The sequence below is a fragment of the Sapajus apella genome, unplaced genomic scaffold, assembly GCF_009761245.1.
Source record: "Sapajus apella isolate SASKATOON/1434 unplaced genomic scaffold, GSC_monkey_1.0 scaffold47, whole genome shotgun sequence".
Lineage (NCBI taxonomy): Eukaryota > Metazoa > Chordata > Mammalia > Primates > Cebidae > Sapajus > Sapajus apella.
This window is the reverse complement of record NW_022436987.1, coordinates 1,746,267-1,759,242: the sequence shown is the minus strand read 5'-3', so window position 1 is coordinate 1,759,242 and position 12,976 is coordinate 1,746,267. Positions and strand designations below refer to the sequence as shown.

Genomic DNA, 12,976 nt, shown 5'->3' with positions numbered 1-12,976 from the left:
AATGTAACAACAGTCGCTCTCTTCTTTGAGCTAAGTAATTATCTCTTGAAATCACTTGCTATGCCAAGTAGCCATTAAATGCCATACATCTTATAGTTCAACAATGTATAGCCAAGCTCTAAAGAATGTATAACCAGGCCGGGCGCAGTGGCTCACGCCTGTAGTCCCAGCACTTTGGGAGGCTGAGGTGAGCAGATCACGAGGTCAAGAGATTGAGACTGTCCTGGCCAACACTGTGAAACTCCGTCTCTACTAAAAAATACAAAAATTAGCTGGGCGTGGTGGCATGCACCTATAATTCAAGCTACTCGGGAGGCTGAGGCAGGAGAATTGCTTGAACCCAGGAGGCGGAGGTTACAGTGAGCCGAGATCGTGCCACTGCACTCCAGCCTGGTGCCTGGCGACAGAGCAAGACTCTGTCTCAAAAAAAAAAAAAAAAAAAAAAAAAAAATGTATAACCAGTGTTATTTCTGTAAACAATGAGAATATGAGAATTCCTGATGACCAACTTTTGTAATCACTTCCTCTCCTAATTCATCTTTTTTTCTTTAAAAATTTGAGCCTCTCTTGGCCGGGCGCGGTGGCTCACGCCTGTAATCCCAGCACTTTGGGAGGCCGAGGCGGGTGGATCACGAGGTCAAGAGATCGAGACCACCCTGGTCAACACGGTGAAACCCCGTCTCTACTAAAGCTACAAAAAAATTAGCTGGGCATGGTGGCGCGTGCCTGTAATCCCAGCTACTCAGGAGGCTGAGGCAGGAGAATTGCCTGAACCCAGGAGGCGGAGGTTGCGGTGAGCCGAGATCGCGCCATTGCACTCCAGCCTGCCTAACAAGAGCGAAACTCCGTCTCAAAAAAAAAAAAAAAAAAAAAAAAAAAAAAAAAAATTTGAGCCTCTCTTGTTGTCCAGAGCACTCTCACCAAGACGACTTGCAAGTGTGTCCTGGGCTACAGTCCTCAACCTTGGCCCTTGGCCTGAGTCAACTCCCTATAGGTACTTTTCTGAGGACTTTGCATTAACTCAATCCTCACAACAAATTTAGGAAGTCGGCATTATAATTACCACCATTTTATGGAGAAGGAAAGTAGGATTAAGCAAATGGCTCAAGATCCCATAGCTAGCTAGTAAGTGCTGGAACTGGCATTTGAATGTGTCAACCAAAAAACATGTCTGAGACAGGTCTCAATCAATTTAGAACTTTTTTTTGCCAAGGTTAAGGACATGGCTGGAAGAAATAAACACGGAATCACAGAAACAGTCTGTGGTCTGTGCCTTTCTCCAAAGATGATTTTGAGGGCTTCAATATTTAAAGGGGAAAAGTGAGTTGGAGGGAAAGAGGAAGGGTATAGTAATCCAATTGTCACAGAGACAACTCTGTATTCATCTGGCACTATACATAAGATAAAGCAAATATGCCTGTGGAGATATTCAACCTTTTTTTTTTTTTTTTTTTTTTTTTAGACAGAGTCTTACTCTGTTGTCAGCCTAGGGTGCAGTGGCACGATCTAGGCTCACTGCAGCCTCTGCCACCTGGGTTCCAGCAATCCTCCTGCCTCAGCCTCCTGAGTAGTGGAGATTACAGACATGATGCAATACCACGCCCAGCTAATTTTTTGTATTTTTAGTAGAGACGGGGTTTCACCATGCTGGCCAGGATGGCCTTAATCTCTTGACCTTGTGATCTGCCTGCCACGGCTTCCCAAAGTGTTGGGATTACAGGTGTGAGCCACGGCACCTGGACTTAAACTTTTATCTTTAGCTATCTGCTTAGGAACAAAAGGAAAGACAGCTTTTTGTATGACTCAGTTGTCGGCTTAATTTTTTTCCTTTTGGCGTAGTAAACTGTGGTCCTGAGTTTTTATTTTCCTTTCAGAAATGCAGCATTCTGGCTCTATTCTTTGCTGTGTGGGGACCCATTCAGAACACCAGAGTTGGTATAATGATTATTTTAAGCTGAAGACATTTCAGATTAAACAGTTGCAAAAATAAACCTTCTTGGAGCTTTCTTCATCTGGTTAAAACTTCTTAGAAATGTCGACCTAAAGGGAAAAATCTAAGGCAAACAATACAAGTAGTGTTTATTTGGGCCATGTTTGAAGACTGCACTTGGAAACATAGATTCAAGTTGCCCTGAGTGTATGCTCCCAGTTAGCAGTAGTCACATGTGGGTTTTTAAAGGAGAAGAAGAGGCAGTTCCTAATGAGGAGTAAGCTCTGATTTTTTATCTTGCCCAAATTCCTATCAAAGAAGTCTGGGTAGTCATGCCCTATTAACCGAAAATTCTCATCAGATGGGTTTTATTTAACCCTATATATTGTGACGTACTTTTCAGTCTGACTCTGGCATAACATTATGTGACAAAGAAGAAAATAATAATGTTTTACCCCAAAACATGTTTATTTGTCATATTTGGGGGAGGGTGGAGACAGAGTTTCCCTTTTGTCACCCAGGCTGGAATGCAATGATGTGATCTTGGCTCACTGCAACCTCCACCTCTGGAGTTCAAGGGATTCTCCTGCCTCAACCTCCGGAGTAGCTGGGATTACAGGTGCCTGCCACCACACCTGGCTAATTTTTGTATTTTTAGTAGAGATGGGGTTTTGCCATGTTGGCCAGGCTAGTCTTGATTTCCTGACCTCAGGTGATCCACCCACCTCAGCCTCCCAAACTGCTGGGATTATAGGAGTGAGCCACCATGCCCAACCACTTTGCCATATTTTGAAATGGCCCTGCAAAACTGTCCTTTGTGGGGGAAAATTTACATCTGTAAAGAATCTCTAATAACACAGATAGAGCTTTTTCTTCCAGGCCCTCCCAATCCTGAAGAGATTAACTGAGAGTCTAGCACCTTTTAAAGGTGTAGAAAGCAAAATTTCCTTTCAAAGTTTCTCTTCTTGTTAAAGAATAAGAATAATAAATGTTAGAAATAATAGTTTTTTGTTTGTTTGTTTGTTTTGTTTTTTGGGGTTTTTTTTTGAGACAGTGTCTCACTCTGTTGCCCAGGCTCTGGAGTACAGTGGCAAATCTCCACTCACTGCAACCTCTGCCTCCCAGGTTCAAGCGATTCTCCTGCCTCAGCTTCCTGAGTAACTGGGACAACAGGCACATGCCACCACACCCAGCTAATTTTTTATATTTTTAGTAGAGACTGTGTTTCACCCTATTAGCCAGGCTGATCTCCAACTCCTGACCTCGTAATCCACCTGCCTCAGCCTCCTAAAATGCTCAGAATACAGGCGTGATTCACCGTGCCCAGCCCAGGAATAATAGTTTGTTTTAAAGACTAACTTTCTTCAAAGCCTTTTTGCTTTTTACTGATAACTCTTTGTTAAGCCCTATCCTGCGTAGCTGTTAGACATGACCACAGACACATAGTACATTCTATGTCCTTTACTTTAACCAAGATATTTATGCTGGACATGCTCACAGGCATGCCCCAGCTTGCAGCCTATGCCCCTTCCTTATTTGGACTTCCTCTTTTTCTTTGTTCCCATTGCCTTTACCTGTTTAGAAAAGTTTTAAGTTGTTAGCCAATTGGGTTTTAGTTTAGATTGTGAGGTCTGGGCTGGGCGTGGTGGCTCATGCCTATAATCCAAGCACTTTGGAGGCCAAGGCAGGTGGATCACTCGAGGTCGGGATTTCAAGACCAACCTGACCAACATGGTGAAACCCCGTCTTAAAAAAAAAAAAAAAAAAAAAATTGTGAGGTCTGGCTCCAACTAACGGAGACTGGACACAGCAGTAAGAACTCAATGCTTAAGGACTAAATATGCCAACCTTTCCTTTGTTCATTGTACTCTCATGACAAGATGGCTGACGGGAGCACCCTTTCTGCAGAAAGCAAAATTGCTTTGTTGAGAAAACTTTTCTGAATGCTCATTTTTCCTTGCAGTACCTAGGAACAAGCATTCTGTCTCTAACAAAAGGTTTGAATAGGAAATATTTGTCATCTGTTGTCTCTAAAGGCAGCCACTGTGAGACTTCAAAGAGCTTTGGTCTCCACAATCTTTTATCTTAACCTGAACATTTCCTTTCTATTGATCCTAGGTCTTTAGACAAACTCAACCAATTGTCAACCAGAAAATGTTTAAATTTACCTATAGCCTGTAAGTCCCCCACCCATGCTTCAAATTGTCCCACCTTTCTGGACCAAACCAATGTATTTCTCAAATGTATGATTGATGTCTCATACATCCCTAAAATGTATAAAACTAAGCTGCACCCTGACCACCTTGGGCACATGTTCTCAGGATTTCCTGAGGGCTCTGTCACGGGTCATGGTCACTCATATTTGCCTAAAAATAAATCCTGTCAAATAATTTACAGGGTTTGACTCTTTTCATCGAAGCCAAGTTGTTCGCCAAGAATTTACATAAAAATAATATAAGCTATTTATTGGCTATTCCTTGTTCTTTGTATCACAAATCTCAGAAATGTGAAGATAAAGGGTGAGGCATGTCTGATGAGGAACAAACAATTGCACCCTATTTCTTGGTTTTGTGGGAACAAGGGTAGGGGTGAGGGGTGGAGTGTGTGACTAAAGTCCCATGCTCATTTTTCTCTGGGCCTGATAAATTTTGCATGCCTTACATAGTTCAGAGTGCTCTGAGCTATTTTTCTTTTATCAGAAATGAAGACTGCCATACATGTCCTCTTCAGGGAGGCTTCCAGTCAGGGGAGGGAGACCAAGAGTAAACTCAACATAAATAGCCTTTTCAGGGGAGTTTAATGGCTCTGAAGACAAAAAGACCACTCATGCTGGCATAGACCACAGCATCACACACTTTCTGGCCTCAGGTTTGTTCTTTTAAAAACTGTTTTGTCTTTCCTTAAGAAAGCTCTTTTTTGGGCCAGTGCTGTGGCTCACACCTGTAATCTTAGAACTCTGGGAGGCCAAGGCGGGTGGATCACCTGAGGTCAGGAGTTTGAGACCAGCCTAGACAGCAGGGTGAAATCTTGTCTCTACTAAAAATACAAAAAATTAGCTGGGCATGGTGGCCTGTGCCTATAATCCCAGCTACTCCAGAGGCTGAGGCAGGGAATCACTTGAACCTGGGAGGCGGAGGTTATAGTGAGCCGAGATCGTGCCACTGCTCTTTAGCCTGGGTGACTGAGAGAGACTCCATGTCAAAAAAAAAAAAAAAGAACCTCTTTCCCTGCCCCCAGAACTTTTCTCCCCTTTCCCTTTCTCCTACTAAGTTACATGTGTAAGCCTTTAATTTCAACCATTTGATGAGCCAACTACTTCTTTTGTGGTTTCCTTGTGCATACGAATAAACCCTTTTTTCCTGTTAATTTGTCTTTTGCTAGCTTAATTTACAGGCCTCAGGCACTGAACCTAAGAGGATAGAGGAAAAAGTTTTCTTCTCTCTGACAGCTACTTATTCTGCACAACTGTAGGCTTGAATCTATAATCTTCAAGGATTAGAATTTTGGCAGTAGGAAAAGGAGGGAGGAGGGATGTCATGAACAAAGTATGAGGCATGAAAGAGCCTGGTAAACTGGGCATGGTGGCTCATGCCTGTAATCCCAGCACTTTGGGAGGCCATGGCAGGCAGATCACCTGAGGTCGGAAGAATCAGGTGATCAGGCAGGAGAATCGCTTGAACACAGAAGGCAGAGGTTGCTGTGAGCCAAATTGCGCCATTGTGCTCCAGCCTGGGCAAAATTCCATCTCAAAAAAAAAAAAAAAAAAAAAAAAAAAATTAAGCTATAAACTAAATTCCTTCCCAACGTTACTTCGGTTTACGCCTAGGAATGAACAAGGACAGCTTGGATGTTAGAAGCAAGATGGAGTCGGTTAGGTCAGTTGTCTTTCACTGTCATAATTTCCTCAGTTATAATTTTTGAAAAGGCGATTTCACAGCTGAGTGTTGATGAAAAGTCAAACTTTGTAAAATATTTGAAGAGATTTATTCTGAGCCAAAAGCGAGTGACCGATGGCCTGTGATACAGCCCCAGGAGACCCTCAGAGCACACGCAGAGCGTGTGCCCAAGGTGATCAGGCTACAGCTTGGTTTTATGTCTTTTAGGGAGACATAAGACACCAATCAATGCATGTAAAATGTACACTGGTTTGGTCCAGAAAGGCAAGACAAATGGAAGCAGAGGAGTCTGGGGGGTAGGGGAGAAGAGCCTCCAGGTCACAGGCAGATTCAAAGATTTTCTGATTGGCAATTGGTTGAAAAGAGTTATTATCTAAAGAGCTGGAATCAGTAGAAAGGAATGTTGGTCAGGAGCGGTGGGTTAGCCTGTAATCCCAGCACTTTTGGAGGCTAAGACTGGTGAATAACCTGAGGTCAAGATTCGAGACCGGCCTGGCAAAAATGGTGAAACCTTATCTCTACTAAAAATACTAACTTAGCCAGGTGTGGTGGCAGGCACCTGTAAGCTACTTGGGAGGCTGAGGCAGGAGAATTGCTTGAACCCGGGAGGCGGAAGTTGCAGTGAGCCAAGATCGCGCCATTGCACTCCAGCCTGGGCGATAAGAGTGAAACTCCATCTCAAAAAAATCTAGGTTAAGTTAAGGAGGTTGTGGAGACCAAGATTTGTGTGTGTTTGTTTGTTTCTGCTTGGTTTTGTTTTTTGAGACAGAGTCTTGCTCTGTCACCCAGGCTGGAGTGCAGTGGTGCAATCTCAGCTCACTGCAATCTCTGCCTCCCGGGTTCAAGCAATTCTCCTGCCTCAACCTCCAGAGTAGCTGGGATTATAGGCACCCGCCACCAAGCATGGCTAATTTTTGGATTTTTAGTAGAAACAGGGTTTCACCATGTTGACCATGCTGGCCTCGAACTCCTGAACTTAGGTGATCCACCGGCCTTGGCTTTCTAAAGTTCTGGTGTTATAGCCGTGAGTCACCTAACCCTGACCTGAGATCAATATTTTATCATGCAGACGAAACCTCCATGTAGCAGGTATCAGAGCGCTATCAGACCTAAACAGGTGCCAGACTCTTAGTTAATTTTCTCCTGGATCACAGGAGAGACCTGGAGAAAAAAAGAGGTTGTCTACAGAAGGTAGGTTTTCCCCATTAAGATTTCTCTCTCTCTTTTTTTTTTTTTGAGACGAAGATTTGCTTTTGTTGCCCAGGCTGGAGTGCAATGGCGTGATCTCAGCTCACTGCAATCTCTGCCTCCCAAGGTCAAGTGATTCTCCTGCCTCAGCCTTCCTGGATAGCTGGGATTATGGGCACATGTCACCATGCCCAGCTAATTTTGTATTTTTAGCAGAGATGGAGTTTCTCCATGTTGGTCAGGCTGGTCTCAAACTCCTGACCTCAGGCGATCCGCCCACCTTGGCCTCCCAAAGTGCTGTGATTACAGATGTGAGCTACCATGACAGGGCTAAGATCTTTTTTTAAATGTTGATGCTGGTTACTCGTTCCCAATTCTGAAGAGAGGAGAGTATGATGAGGCATGTCCAACTCCACTTTCGATCATGGCCTGAACTAGATTTTCTGGTTTAGTTTGGAATGTGTTTGGCAGAGAGGAGAGTCTATTGGTCAGCCAGGGGTCTTAGAAGTTTACTTTTGGTTTACATGGGGGAATAAGTCTTTTGCTCCTGAAGGGAGGTCTAGACCACAGACTACCTCTTGTGCCACTTGGATTCATTTCATGGAAGTTCTGGAAGCAGCTCCTCTAGCATGCTAATGAGTCTCTTTTCATGGTGGACATTAAAAGAAAGATAGTGGACAGAATTATAGCTCTCTGAAGCCTATCTCAGGACAGCAACTGATACTCATCATTTTCCCCTTTTATCCATTTTAGCTTTCCTTCACCCTTAGAGAGCATCTCTGCTGATTTCAGTGGCTTACCTGATGGTGTGATGCAAACTTTCTTCCTGAGGGGTCTGAGCTCCAGTATCCATGTACTGCTCAAACCATGCGGCTGCACTTGTCTTTTTACCATCAAAATTGGGCAGAGACTACCAAGAGGCACCCAAGTGGGCCAGCTGGATGCCAGACATATTCCCCCATGTCTCCATTTTGTAATAGTTGTCTTATCAGGATCAACCCTGACAGTCGGGATCAACTCTACAGTCACCAGGACCATGCCTCTTCTTGCTTGCTGGCCCGTTCACACAAGGAGCCCAGAGTTCCTAGGTAACAGCCGTAATCCATTCCCCTGCTGGACACATTTCCCCATTGGGAATCAGAGCCTCTAAATCAGCAGAGCCAAGAGTTGTAGGAGCAGAAAGCACAAATTTCCCAAGTAGATTATTGGGAGGGATGGCAAACAGGGCCATGCCTGCTTTCTCTCTTTGGTTCTGAATCCATATGTTCTACCTATTGGGAACAGAACACCGTATAAGATTGCTGGTTTAAAGTGTATACTGCATGCTAGAAGATGGCACCCTTTCCTCTCTAGGAGTTACTTCCACATTTGTGCTTCAGCTGTGCATCTACCAGCTGATTCTACCACTGTATTAGGCTGGCAGTTTCTGGGTGGTCTGCTGTAATGTGACCAGTGGATACCGTAGTCATGTGCCCACTTTATACCTTTTTTGCTGAAAAGTGATTCCTGGTATGACATGATAGGATTCCATACCTGTTGCTCTGACACTCTCTCAGCCTTGATAGTGGCGATGGTTGAGGCCCAGGGGCAGAAAAATTCATTATGAGCAAAGTTCTGCAGGGCTGGTAGTGGGAATGGTGAAACAAACTTACTCTTGAATTTCTCTGGAGTTTGGAACTTCTGAAACCTATTGTGGAGGCTTCCAGGCTATTGGACAATGACCAGAACTTGGGGAAGGGAAAGGGATGCTCGTGTTTAAAGATCTAAAGCTTATACAGCCTGTGCCTCTGTGGCAAATTGAGTGCCTGGCTTGGAGAGTGATTGGCAGAGGGACAAAATGGGCTGCCTGATTGGGACAGAGAACTTCCTAGTTAATTTGGGGTAATTTAAGCAGGCATTCACTTAGCGTACCTACATATTGTTGTGTCAGGAAACCTGTACAAATTCTGGACAAGTGGTCAGCCAATTCTTGATCTCTCTGTGAAACTGCAAATTAAATTCAAAATTCCAGCCAGCAGCCCAGCACTGATGGGCAAAGGTCTCCCTCTTGTGGAAATTTTAGGGATTACTGGAAAGCTAGTAATCTATACGTTTGAGAGCCCAAGTCCAGAAGAAATTTTCTCTTGACAGGCAATTCCATAGCAGTGTATATAGAAGTCCCAAGTGGTAAGGGCTGCAATTTAAATTCAAGCTATCTGGATTAGAATCCTTGTTCTGTCACTTATTAGTTGTGTGATCTGGACAAAGCACATCACCTTTTGAGCTTCAATTTCTTTCTGTGTGACATGGAGATAAAGGTTGTGAAGACGCAATGAGACAGTACTTAGAGCAGTAGATAGGGCAGAGGAAGACTTTTAGTATCTGATGCAAACTTTTTTTTTTTTTTTTTTAAAGGTAATCAGTTATTTAATTAGATCATCAGGACATTTAAAATACCAATTTGTGAGGATAAATTCCATTTGTCAGGGCAAACACAGATCGCAGGTAGCCCTGGAGCTGAGGAATAGCTTTGATTTTTGGTAAAATTTGTGAGTCCACAGCTTTCTGATCAATCTTGCGCTGTTCTGTAATCTCGTATTTCTCTTTTTCTGTGTCGAAGATCTCACCTTCCTGGTGTCTGGGCTTTCGCAGCTTCTTCTTCTTGAAGTAAGCATCAGTAAGATGTTTTGGGATTTTTACATTGCTGATATCAATTTTGGTTGAGGTGGCAATGACAAATTTCTGGTGCGTTCTTCGTAGAGGAACTCGATTGAGGACCAGAGGTCCAGTCACAAGTAATAAGCCACTAGCCAGCTGCTTCAGGAAAACCACCCTTTTGCCCCTGTGGTGTCCAGTGAGGATGATCAGAATGGTCCCGGGGGTGATGCTGGCTCGCAGTTTTCTCACGTGCTGACTGAAGGGTTTTTTGCCGTGGCTCAACAGCTTTCGAGGCACATCTTCAGTAGGATAATACCTAGGCATTTTGCGAAGTTTAACCACCCGGGTACCGCCGTTTTTGTCACCACCAACTGGTTTTGTAACAGTTGCAAGAACCTTCTCCTTCTTTTTCTTTTCAACCTTGGATTTAGCCGCTGAGTACTTCCTCTTGTACATGGCCTTTCTGGAATACATGGCAGATCGGGAATACCTGCCAATTCCTCTGACAAGAACAGGATTGCGGCTGCAATGGGGCTTCCCCTTCTTGGACTTTTTAGCCTTGGGGTTACCCTTTTTCACTTTGCTACCGGCATCAGCCTTCTTGGCTTCAGGTTTCTTCTCTTTAGTATCCGGCTTCTCAACTTTTTCACCCGCCATCTTGCAAGATGGGAAAGACCTGATGCAAACTTTTAAAGTTGCATCTTATATTTCATCACCAACTATACAGTATCTACAGCCTTACCCATAGTAGAGGCTATATCTGTATTGACTATCATTCTCCTTATTGTTATTACTGAAATGGAGTCTCGTTCTGTTGCCAAGGCTGGAGTGCAATGGCACGATCTCAGCTCACTGCAACCTCCGCCTCTCGGGTTCAAGCGATTCTCCTGCTTCAGTCTCCTGAGTAGCTGGGATTACAGGCACCTGCCACCACCCATGCCTGGCTAATTTTTGTATTTTTAGTAGAGACAGCATTCCAGCATGTTGGCCAGGCTGGTGTTGAACTCCTGACCTCAGGTGATCCATCCGTCTCAGCCTCCCAAAGTGCTGGGATTACAGGTGTAAGCCACTGCGCCCGGCTGACTATCATTGACTTAATGAGGTCTAGCTTATAACTCTCCGCAGCCTTCCATGCCTTATTCACAGTGACCATTGTCAGGAGAGAGGAAATCTATGATTACAGTGAGGTAGAGGCCAAAGGAAAAGTTAAATGTCAAAAACTGCCCCCCACCCTCCGCCCAGCCACCCGGCCCTGTAAATGTGGGGAGTATTTGCTTAACAACAATAACTTAGCTCCATCTATTGTCAGGCCATCATCCACTGTTCTGTGTCAGGCCCAGACCAAGAAGCTGGGGATACACCTGTTAGTAGGAAAGGCACTGCCCTTCAGGAGACCCCAGCTCAGGAGAGAATGGGGGCAGGAATAACATACATGTGTGGCTGGTCACTTCAGGACACCCTCTACTTTCATTCTGTGCTCAATCTGAGGCCAGACTCAGTTTCCCCAAACAAATCCAAACCCCCAAATCCTTGCTGAGTAATGTAGATTTACTGGAGGTTTCCAGGGGAGAGGGAAAAGGAGGATTACGTTGCACAGCATAAAAAACTTCTCTAGTAAAATGTGCTTCCCTCTCCTAAGCCTCTCTCTATCTTTCCTTACTTCCTCTAAAATTCTGTGCTATTTTCCTTCTTTTTGTTTTCGTTTTAATTTTTGTTCTGAGATATTCAGCAAGATGGTGGAATAGGAAGCCCTGCATCTCCTTCCTCTCATGAACATGCAAATTCAACAACATTGCATGGACAAATTCTCTTTGTGAGAAATCCACAAACTAGCTGAGAGGCTTCTGCACCTGGGCTGATCACAAAACCAGACATGTTGAACCCAGGAGGGAAACTCAAGACTTGCCTCTCACCAGAATTTCAAGTGTCCCAGTACCAAGCTTTTCTCTGGGGAATAAATTGGACCATGTTCTTAGTGCCTCAGATTTCCTGGGATATTCCCAGAGGACTGGCTTCTGTCTTCTCATGATGATGGGATCTGTCTCTCCATCTTTAGCTGCTTGGGGGAGAACAAAGATAATGATTTGGGCTGGTGGTTGCCATAGCCCCTTCCATTGGTAAAAAACAGAATGAGTTGTTTGAAAAAATTCCAACTCCCAGCTTCCTTCTGGGGAGGAACAGAGTTGGTCCAAAGAATCATAAGAGGCTACTATGAACAATTATACCCTAACCAATTGGATAACCTAGAAGAAATGGATGAATTCCTAGTAACATACAACTTGCCAAGATGAAACCATGAAGAAATATGAGATCTAGATAAATCTATAACCAGTAAGGAAATTGAATCAGCAATAAAAAACCTCCCATAAAAGAGAAGAAAATGAAGTCACTTCCTGCCATGTCCCATGCCTCTGGGGTGAAAACCTCCCCAGACCCAAGACAGGGTGAGGAGGAAACCAGAGTTGGCAAGAAGCTCAAAAACCTAAGAAGGAACAAAAGGGGGCCCAGGACCCCACAGCCTTCTCAGTCCAGGACCCTTGGTTCTGTGAGGCCTGGGATGCTGTGGACCCTTGCTCAGTGGGGAAGGAGGGTGAGGAACAGGTAGACTTAGGGCAGAAACAGAAGCAGAAGAGCCCAGGGAACACAGTGGAAAGGTGAAGAAGAAGAAGAAAAAAAAATCCATGAGGAGGGAGACATCCTCCCAGCCACTCCAAACCCTCCTGGTCCATGGAGAACAGCTCTAGGAAAGGACGTAGAAAGAAGCCAGTCAACGTTGAGGCTCCAGAATACATTTTCATAGGAGATGGCCTGAAGGCCCCCACGAAGGAAAAGATGAAGTCAAAGAAGGTAGAGCAGCCAGTCATCAAGGAGCTAGCTCTGAAAAGGAAGAAAAAGAAGAGGAGGAAAGAGAGTGAGGTAGCAGGAGGCCCTTGGAAAGAGGAAACAGACACAGACTTAGAGGTGGTGTTGGAAAAGAAGGGCAACATGGACGAGGCACACATAGACCAGGTGAGGGGAAAGGCCTTGCAAGAAGAGATCCATCACAACACAAGGGACACTGAATAACCAAATGAATCTTGAGAAAGAACAAAGCTGGAGGCATCACACTTTCTGATTTCAAAATACGTAGAAAAGCTACAATAGGCCGGGCGTGGTGGCTCATGCCTGTAATCCTAGTACTTCAGGAGATTGAAGTGGGCAGATCACTTGAGGTCAGGAGTTCAAGACCAGCCTGGCCAACGTGGTGGATGCCCGTCTCTAGTAAAAAAACAAAAATTAGCCGGAGGTTTTGGTGCATGCCTGTAATCTCAGCTACTTGGGTGGC

At 44.5% G+C, this 12,976-nt stretch overlaps 2 pseudogenes across 1 annotated transcript; one reads left to right on the top strand and one right to left on the bottom strand.

Moving 5' to 3' along the window:
* Positions 1-9,407: 9,407 nt before the first annotated feature.
* LOC116525041 lies at positions 9,408-10,328 on the bottom strand (annotated as a pseudogene). Its single transcript, XR_004257561.1, has one exon. The product of XR_004257561.1 is annotated as a 60S ribosomal protein L6 pseudogene (transcript).
* A 1,721-nt stretch (positions 10,329-12,049) lies between these two features.
* On the top strand, positions 12,050-12,717 carry LOC116524995 (annotated as a pseudogene).
* The last annotated feature ends 259 nt before the right edge of the window (positions 12,718-12,976 follow it).